Source organism: Gigantopelta aegis, chromosome 3 (genome assembly GCF_016097555.1).
Source record: "Gigantopelta aegis isolate Gae_Host chromosome 3, Gae_host_genome, whole genome shotgun sequence".
Lineage (NCBI taxonomy): Eukaryota > Metazoa > Mollusca > Gastropoda > Neomphalida > Peltospiridae > Gigantopelta > Gigantopelta aegis.
This window is the reverse complement of record NC_054701.1, coordinates 66,325,394-66,335,739: the sequence shown is the minus strand read 5'-3', so window position 1 is coordinate 66,335,739 and position 10,346 is coordinate 66,325,394.

Here is a 10,346-nt window from a genome sequence, read left to right as displayed (position 1 = left end):
AAACAACATTTTATCACAGCAAACATATTCACGTTTATCACCAATGGCAGTAGCCTGAACTGAATGTGCACGTTAAACACTCTGACCTGACCTGACCTAAACTGTGGGACGAAAAGATGGCTGCAGCTTCAACTTTGACCCACTCAGATACTATTTGGTGTACGGCTACCTACAAACAGCAGGACGACCAGAAACACATCGAATATACAGACACTGATAATCTCAACAAGAATCTGTATTTAATATGTGATTGTAGTCGTTACCTAAAACCCACTCTAGGTGCGATCCGTATTATACCAGTCGTTGAGCACTGGTTAGTGAACAAAGCTTACATGTTCCCACTGATCTTAGTGATGCATTCACTCTATCTGCGATTGTGCTATATGTGTCTGTTTGGTTCCAACTAGCTGATGTTTCTGTGTAGCGGCCGGAGCCTGGGCGAAATAAAGCTGTTTTTCAGTTTTGTTTTTTCTACAGGAAAGATTATTTTAAACATTCTTACAACTATTCGGCAATAGTAATGTATATGGCGACTGCGGGTTTTTAAAAATTATTATTTCTAGAAAAAAACGTCGAAATAATCTCATGTAAGACACCAAACATGCGTGGTGCTGAAGGATCGATAAAATATAGTTATTTTTTCTTCTTTAATTCTAATAGGTGTAAGACCACTGTACCGACTTCTCTAACCACTAACCACTGGATAGCTGAGGTGTTTGCCCGGAACAGCGTGCTTGAACCTTAATTGGATACAAGCACGAACATAAGTTGAAATGTATGAATTCATTACTTCTGAATTGTAGATGGTATAGGATACGAAACAAAAACATCTTGCGTCCCCAATGCCATGGTAACAACGCAGATGGGGCAGGTGCAGTCGCAGAGTCACTGATCAATGCACACATTAAGTGTAGTTTTATTCTGGTCTCAACCACACCAGAAGTCACGACGCCATTGTGCATTTGACTCCTGATTAATAGTCTCCTTAATTGGCCTCCATTTTTAAACACACGATTACCAACAGATATCATCATCTTAATTATCGAGACTCGCCCACCCACCGCTTGGCAAGGAGCGTCAGATGAACTCGGATCAACTCCGAACGTATATACGTTATCCATATAGCGATCGGTTAATTAATGTAGGGTTTAGTATTGCAGCTATTACTGGGGGAATGTTCCTGTCATCGAGTGGAATCGAGAAGGATGGATTGATAGTATAAATCAGGCGCAGTTTGAGTCGGGTGCCAAGGGTGCAACTTTAGTAATTTGACGACTGATTTCGTACTAAATATATTATCCCTCCTCAATTTCTTCTTCCTTGCTTCCTTGCTTAGTTTAAACACGCTGTCTTGGACACAAACCTCAGCTATCTGAAATGTTTGTCTAGGACAGTGGGTGAGTGGCTAGTTGTTGGTGGTTATTTAGTTGCCTTACACTCGTTCTGAGTGGGATTCTGTTTCGGGGGGTGGGGAGCGAACCTAATACTTTAAGTTTATGCTACAGAGGCTGGTTGCCTCAATTTTACTGATTAGTCAATGGAATGGGATCCAGCTTAGTCCATAGAACGTTCGTCTGAAGTGTTTGAGTCTGTGAACCATTCTCTGACATTGCCCCAAGACTGGTATACCAAAGGCCATGGTATATGCTGTCCTATCTGTGAGAAGTGGCATGCAAAGGATCCATTGATACTAGTGGAAAAATGTAGCAGATGTTTTTCTAAGGCAATATGACAGAATGACCGAAAGCTTGACATCCAACAGATTAATAAATGTGCTCTAGTGGTGTCGTTAATTATTTCAAACAAGTTCTTCATTTTATTGTTTCATTAACACTTTTTTTTAAACCAAATATCATTGTTGCAAAATTTTACTGATTTGTCAACACTCTTCGACATACCATGTTGTATATAAATCTTAACAACAGAATCGTTTTTCTTTGTCATCACCGTATCTCTGAACAAGGCAGAGTCAAAAGGCAATGTTGGGAAAATCATAATGTTCTTAATGAAAGACTATCAGTTAAGAAACCTCCGGGGTTAACATGCTAGCGTGGTTTCCCTTAAAACACATATTCAGATTCATTCAGTAATCATTTCCGCTTATGAAATAGTATCTACAAGCATTATATGATATGCACCACTATTAGCTACCTTTTGTGTTCATAAAAAGGTTAGTTTGTTTTGCGTAACATTAATCATCGGCTATTGGATGTCAAACATTTGGTATTTTTGACATATATAGTCTTAGAGAGATAACCCGCTACCTTTTTTATTAGTAACAATAGATCTTTTATATACACCTCCCAATAGACTGGATAGCACATACCACAACCTGTGGAATACCAGTCGTGGTGCTCTGGCTGAGACGAGCTTTTTGTTCACAGTCATGCGGTCTTTTAAACAAGTGAAATTATAAACACTATTAACTTGTATAATGGACCAGTCAGAAGTAGACCGGAAACAGTTCTTCCAATTTACTGTTTCATATAGACTCGTTTCGAACTAGACATTTGTATCTGAAGCTAAATATTCAGTAAATAAATATAAAGATGGACGTTTTTTAAAAAATAATATAATAATCTGATTTCGTAGTTTCGTTTTGATCCAATCAGTATTAGACGAAAAGTAAAATAAATACATATAAGTTTATACATACATGTATAAGTAGCCTGTGTTAAAACGTAGTGATGAAATACCGGCCTCGGTGGCGCAGTGGTTAAGACATCGGACTACAGGCTGGTAAGTACAGGGTTCGCAACCCGTTACCGGCTCCCACCTAGAGCGAGTGCATAAGAGCTCAACAGGTAGGTGTAAGGCCACTACACCCTCTTCTCTCTCACTATCCACTAACCAACTAAAAGCTAACTCACTTTCCTGGACAGACAGCCCAGATAGTTGAGGTGTGTGCCCAGGACAGCGTGCTTGAACCTTAATTGGATTATAAGTATGAAAATAAGCCGAAATGAAATGAGTGATGAAATTAGAGTTCAAAATACCAACATGTACAAGACGATGGGGTAATAGTTTACAATACACAAAGCATAAAGTTAAATAACTAAACTTTATTCATAAAAAATAATAATAATAAAAATTAAAAAAACATTAACTTGATCAAATTTGATGTTGAAATCAACGAAGGACAGGCTGTGCTCTGGAAATGATCAGACAAACACAGTACACCAAAACATTAACCTGATCAACGAAGGGTACAGGGTTCGCTGTGCTGAAAATTATGAAACAAACAGTACATCGCAACGTCTACCCCATAAATTACAATTAAGCAATTTATCTTTATGCCCAACAAAAAACCCATACACCCCACCAAAACAGGAAAGTAATTTCGTTAGCTGTTCCTGTGCTGCGAGCTCCCTGCTATTTCGTCATTTTCTGGGACATCTAAATAAAGAACAAACAAAAGTAGTACTCTGGTTATCTCCGAGCGTCGGCAGCCTAACATAACGGTACTGGTCGCCACGTGTTCGCAATCTGTTACTGATACTCGAGTAAATCCAATATTAGTAGAATTAGTCGTGTCATACTGCGATCACCAGTCATCAACTGGTTGGTAAACAAGGCGTAAAATGTTCCATTATATCCCCCCGCCAGCGTGAACGATAACAACGGATGCCTCTAATGAACCACTTTGGTTCTATGAGATCAGGCGTCACGGGGAAGAGGAATTGGAAACAGATCCAGGACGAGGCTATGTTTAGATTGCCGAGTCACCACGAACCAAAATAAACTCTACCATACTACAAATATAGGGTCAAGTGATCGAGAGTCGAACGCGATCGTGGGTCATTTCATTTTATGTGTAGTTATTTTCGGTGCTTATATCCAATTAAGTTTCAAGCACGCTGTCCTGAGCACACGCGTCAACTATCTGGACATGTCTGTCCAGGACAGTGGGTTAGTGGTTAGTTGTTAGTGGTTTGGCGAAAGAGACGTCAGTGTAGTGGACTTAATTCTACCCAATGAGTCGTTAAACTCGCTTTGGGTGGGAACCGGTACCGGAATGCAAACCCAGTACCTACCAGCCATAAGTCCGATGGCTTACCTACAACACCACCTAGGCCTAGAGTCTGACGACCTGCTGTTTTTCTGGGGTTTTACAATATCACAGGCATTAAAGAATAAATAAATATTAAAAAATTAGCTATAGAGCTTCTGCGATTTGTCGTTCGTGCAATGTTACATGGTTGCAAGCTAAATGTAAGACTCTGATTACATAAGAACGAAGAAACGTTATTTCAGACCAATACCTATTCTAAAATACAGAATCGAGACACAGCGATATAGTGTCTTGTCCAACTGGATAGAAAGACCCTGTTAAATAACAATCATTTGTCAATCCGTGTTAATCATCATGGATGTTTAAAAAATATCAAAATCGTCTAGCTACATACTGAGAAATCTTTTTTTGCGTGCGTATTAAATGTTTAAAACACAAAACAACCCCCTCCCCTCCCCCACACGCACACATTTCGTTGGGTCCTTGAATTCCTTGATCGAAAAGGTAGTATAATTAATTCGTATTCTGGTATTATACTTTCATTATGTTCTTAAATTCGTTGGTCGCTCTAGTCCACGAATCACACGGAAATTAAACTACCACGAATGAAAGTTATTTCACAGTAATACGTTTCTTGAATCACCACAGACAACAATACATTTCTCAATAAACATATTACATATTAACATTCTCTGAATGTGTGACCGGCCTCGGTGGCGTCGTGGCAGGCCATCGGTCTACAGGCTGGTAGGTACTGGGTTCGGATCCCAGTCGAGGCATGGGATTTTTAATCCAGATACCGACTCCAAACCGTGAGTGAGTGCTCCGCAAGGCTCAATGGGTATGTGTAAACCACTTGCACCGACCAGTGATCCATAACTGGTTCAACAAAGGCCATGGTTTGTGCTATCCTGCCTGTGGGAAGCGCAAATAAAAGATCTCTTGCTGCCAATTGGAAGAGTAGCCCATGTAGTGGCGACAGCGGGTTTCCTCTCAAAATCTGTGTAGTCCTTAACCATATGTCTGACGCCATATAACCGTAAATAAAATGTGTTGAGTACGTCGTTAAATAAAACACTTCTTTCTTTCTGAATGTCTGATCACCACAGACAGAAAATCAACACCGGATTATCGCATAGGAGCATCATATTTAAAATGTGGATCTCTACAAACTTCCAGTAGTTTGTCCAATAGGTTGTCCACTCTGATTATTATCCAAGGTATATCTAGATAATATGATTTTGTGTGCGAAACCGTTTACAGCATACCTAGGTTTTAAAGATGTTTATTATCTTCTTGGCGTATCCTAATTGAAATGGGTGTGACGTATTAGTACTATAATGTCCACTCCGCAACTCTGTTATGTCTCTTACACCAGACATATTAATTAGACTGGAACCAAGCAAAAATGTTAATCTTTATTCCAGCGCTCTTCAAAATCTGTGTGATATTTGAATCCCAACTTTCAATTTGATTCTGAAAATGTCCTCAGTAGGCTCCAGACAAGCAAAAGCCAGAGACATGGCACCGTGACATTGTCCTCGCCTAGACGCTACGTTTCAATAAAGAAGACTCCCTGTAGATACCACATGCGTCTTAATGTTTTCTCATTCAAAAAAGAAAACTCTAAAGTGTTTGGAGTACTAGCGCGTTGTACACACTTTATAATTTGAGTACATGTAACCTTTGTAACATAACCAGCATGTCCAAGAGTGATATATCAAAAGCTTTGGAATCATTTGACAATTTTTGTGGATAGGTGGTTATAATGATTACTTGTAGCTCAACTTGTAGCAGAATACTAAATAGTGTTTCACTGGGTTGAAGTTTTAATGCACCAAATTTTGAATACTGCATGTGACAGGACTTATTGTCTTAATTAGACTAGGTTTTAAACACTACGGCGTAATGTTCACAATTAGAGCGTTTTGACAAGTGAATTCAAATATTACTTAGATCGTATTGTTTGGAATATCCATTCCCATACGTCCGAAGTGTCAGTGGTCATCCTGGTGTTTATAAGGCCACGAAATGCATTTTCCATAACTCTAAAAACGCACGTACTTGTAGGAATTAATTTTTATGGACATGAGCTCTAGGCTATTTTATAGGGTATCTCCCCGTTTCAGCGTCGCATACTCTTTATTTCTCTCTACTGTAACTTTATCCAGATGTGTTACAGGTTTGTAGATTAACCAAACTTAGTGTCTGTTTTCACGGGTTCAAACTAGAATATGCGACTTTAAAATGCTGTTTCATTTGTCTAGATAACTCCTGTAATTTAATTTCCTATTATTGTTCACGAACCATGTGCGGGGAGCTACTAAAACTAGGATGGCCAATTTTGTTAGTATTCTTCAAACATTCCTTTATTTTCGTTGTTTTAGTTTATACTAGCCCTCCTTTCTAGTGATAAATGTTAAGCTATAAATGCTATACTAGAAGATGTTGAGCACAGTAATATTAGCTGAACTTAAATCTGTTTTGAAGCGATTTCTCTGGTATCTCCACAGTTCAGATTGACATTTCTGATAACATGTCAAATTTGTTTTTGTAATATTTCTCCAGTTATTTTTTGTGATAAGAGATAAGACCCATTGGCTTCCTGGGGTTGAAATTCATTTTATTTATGTTAAATGGAAACACTGATAAAAATAGGAAATCACAGTGTAAAATTATAATTTTGTTTCACAATCATTATATCGTTCTGTAATAAATGTGTACATCAAATGCTCAAGTACGGATCTATGGCTAGCTAGATAATAATTACAGAGGCTGGAAAACAGAACATAAAAATACCCAGAGCGAGTTCTTAAGGGTCCAATGGGTAGGTGTAAGGCCACTACACCCTCTTCTATCTCACTAACAATTAACAACTAACCCACTGTCCAGGGCCCCGTTCCACTAAGCGATCTTAGCCCTAAGATTACCTTAAGCGCATAGCTACCCAATGCACGTAAGTTGATCTTAGGGCTAAGACCGCTTCGTGGAACGGGGCTCAGGACAGACAGCCCAGATAGCTGAGGTGTTTGCCCAGGACAGCGTGCTTGAACCTTAATTGGATATAAGCACGAAAATAAGTTGAAATGAAATAAAAATACAGACAGCTCTTTGAATTTATGTTTATGCTTGTACCAAAATACACAGCACCTCCGTACTGTGACGCTACAGTTCTGTCTGGAATGGGACATATATTTGGGATGCGAACCCAGACACTAAGTTTAGTTATTCTACACCTGTAACACGTCTGTATAAAGATACAGTATAGGGCAACAAGAGTGTGTTGTTGAAATGGGGAAATACCTTCTAAAATAAAAAAATAAACTAGAGCTCGTCTTCATATCCTTCACTACTCGGAGGTACAATGAATGAATGAATTCATGTTTTACGACACCTCAGCACGAAAACTACATCGACTATTGGAGTTACGTACATTTTTAGAATTATAAAAATTGTATTTCGTGGTATTACAAACACCAAGATGATCAAAAACATTTCCGATGTACGAAAATGGATTTCTAAATGCAAAAATATAAATAATGTCTGATTTCAGTTGTCAAAACATGGCTCTAATAGTGAAAACAAAAACCCGCCGAAGTAGTTAAAATGTACGGTCTGTCACTTTAATACCGATGGAACAACCACTAAACCAGCAAGACCAGGTAGTGATTTAAGGTTATTGTACAATAAAATTAACACCCATAAAAATAAAAGAGAGTAAAAATTAAATCTAGGCCCATATAATAAAATCTCCACGAGTACTCGAGTACGGGCCGAGAAAGGAAGAGCACTCTCATTTATTATATATTTGTTACGTCATTTTGCCATATGCTTACTGCTGGTTACATTACAGGGCTATGATAATGTGTTGAATGCAATACAATGGCATGATTTTGCATCCATATTCAGCGCTGGAATTAAGATACATGAGGCTATTTTACTTTATTCCTTAGTCTCAGTATCATCTAGCGTAAGTGTTGGGTACTCGGGTCTGGGTCGAGTTGGACCCTCGAATACTCGACTCCAATACTTTAGACTCGTAGAGGCCCTACTATATATCTATAAATAATACTTAGACCAGACTGTTTAGATCTCTCCATAAATAAATCATTAGCTGTCTTTCATGTAAGGCTTTCTTGTAGATGGTCGTACAAAGCATGCTGCAATTTGCCATCATGTCCAATGATGGATCCCAATCTTGGCAATGTTCAAAGGGGATAACACTGTTAGGAGAATTAGTGGGCGTTTAACAACTCTGTGAGTAAATGGCTTGTAACATTGATAGATTTTCCATATGGTTTAAAATACACTGTGTCAAAGATATCGTAAATTTATTATGCATGTGCTATGACGTGTTTGGGTTAAGTAATTATGTGTGCCGAACGGGAACGTGTCTCAGTGTATTAAATCATTGCACAGGTAGACCATTCAAAGGCAGGGGTGCTCTCAGTTCTTAGATTTGGTTAAAATCTTAACAGTGAATTGTTTTGTGACACATTTATATTCTTTTGTTTTAAAAACATGTCTGTGACTCTCACACTTGAGACACCAATCTGTTTTGTCGTATTAGAAAACAAAATTGAGGTTTTGTCCCCCACCCCTCCCATCACATATCCCTTTTAAGTTCATCATAAGAATTATATGTTTTTAAAATACCACTATCACCACCAACAATAAAACAACAACAACGTCATCAAACAATATCTCTGTTTTCGCGCACAACTGCTTTCTGATAGAAACCACAGGATTATCACACTCACGTGTACGTAACATACGATATGTAGGAAACGTTTAAGAAATGTATTTGTGACGGAACATGCTCTTAATTTTGTTTTCGCCTGTGGCGATATTAATTGTTTTAGAGGGTCGTGTGCAGTTCCAATATGCACTTAAGCCCAGGTGGGCACTTTGTTACGTAATACCTTCGCGCGACCGTGCATCCCAATATGCACTTAGTCCAGATGTGGAGGCCATGTGGCCAGTAGTTACGTAATACCTCCGCGAGTGCGGTTTTTACAACCGTGATTTTGGCGACTAGGCGTCAGTAAGTCTAGGCTTCTAAGAAAGATATGCCGTCTTGGTCGCTGTGGAAAATGCACATGATACGTAAGGTTCCGCGATGTACCCCCAGGCGATATTCGGTTATTATGATAAATAGCTAGGGTTTTAGAGATATCGGGGAGAAACATAGGAAGGCTGCAGGGGAAACGGACGTCGTCCACTGAACGAAATATATAAGTTCAGCCCGGACGTGGTAATTATATATTATTTCTGCTCTGTTGTATAACCTTGATTGATGTGACTTTAAATATTTTAATACTGTATTATACCAATATTATTTAGACGGTGCTGCCAGTAATCTGACGCAGTATACTGTAGGCTCACTGTTCTAAATAATTATTAAAGCTTAGCCAGTCATCCTAGAGGACCTAGGTAAGCTGTAGGTTATTGTCTTTATTGTGATAGGTACCAGTATTAATTCTGTGTTACAAGGTTACTGAATGAGTAGTTAAGGGTTAATTAAAAATTAACCAGTTAGGAATAGAGTTGTAATTCCTTTATTAATTAAGTTCCCCTGGCAGCGTTTCTCAATTATCACACGTTACTGAATGAGTAGTTAAAGGTTAATTAAAAAGTAACCAGTTAGGAATAGAGTTGTAATTCCGTTATTAATTAAGTTCCCCTGGAAGCGTTTCTCAATTATCACACGTGTGGGTGTTGTGTCACGGTGAAGTGATTAGAATATTGTGTAAACTAGACACCTAGAGATTAACTAATTAAGTGATCAGTTCTGGGTTGTTATTATTTGTTGTTGTTAATTAACTACTGCGGCAGTACATTTGTCAGTGTAGGTTAATACAGATTCCAAAGTGTATTGTGTTTTTGTTGTGTTTTCTAGTGAACTAAACGTGCTATAATAATATATACTTTATATAAGATCGTATCTCTGATCATACCTAGAGACGAGCCACTAGGGTATAACCGCCCGTTACAGATAGATCTAATAGATATACAGTTAGGAGAGATATTTGGATAATCGTGTTTCATTCAGTTACGGGTATTATAGGATCCCCGTGACAGTATTACTATTCACTCCAGCATTTGTAGAATAATATACTTCACAAACTCCTTATATAAATGCCGCACAACACACGTTTGAGTGGTCATGTTTATTGGGAACATGACACGTCTTTGTGGTTATATTTGTTAAACTATAAATAGTGGTAAAGAAAAGAAAAGAAGAGTAGTGCTTGTTTGAACGACAACTCAGCGCATTTTAAAGTACGGTTATTTTATGTCAACAAACAGTAGTAGTGTTAATGAATGTGTATCA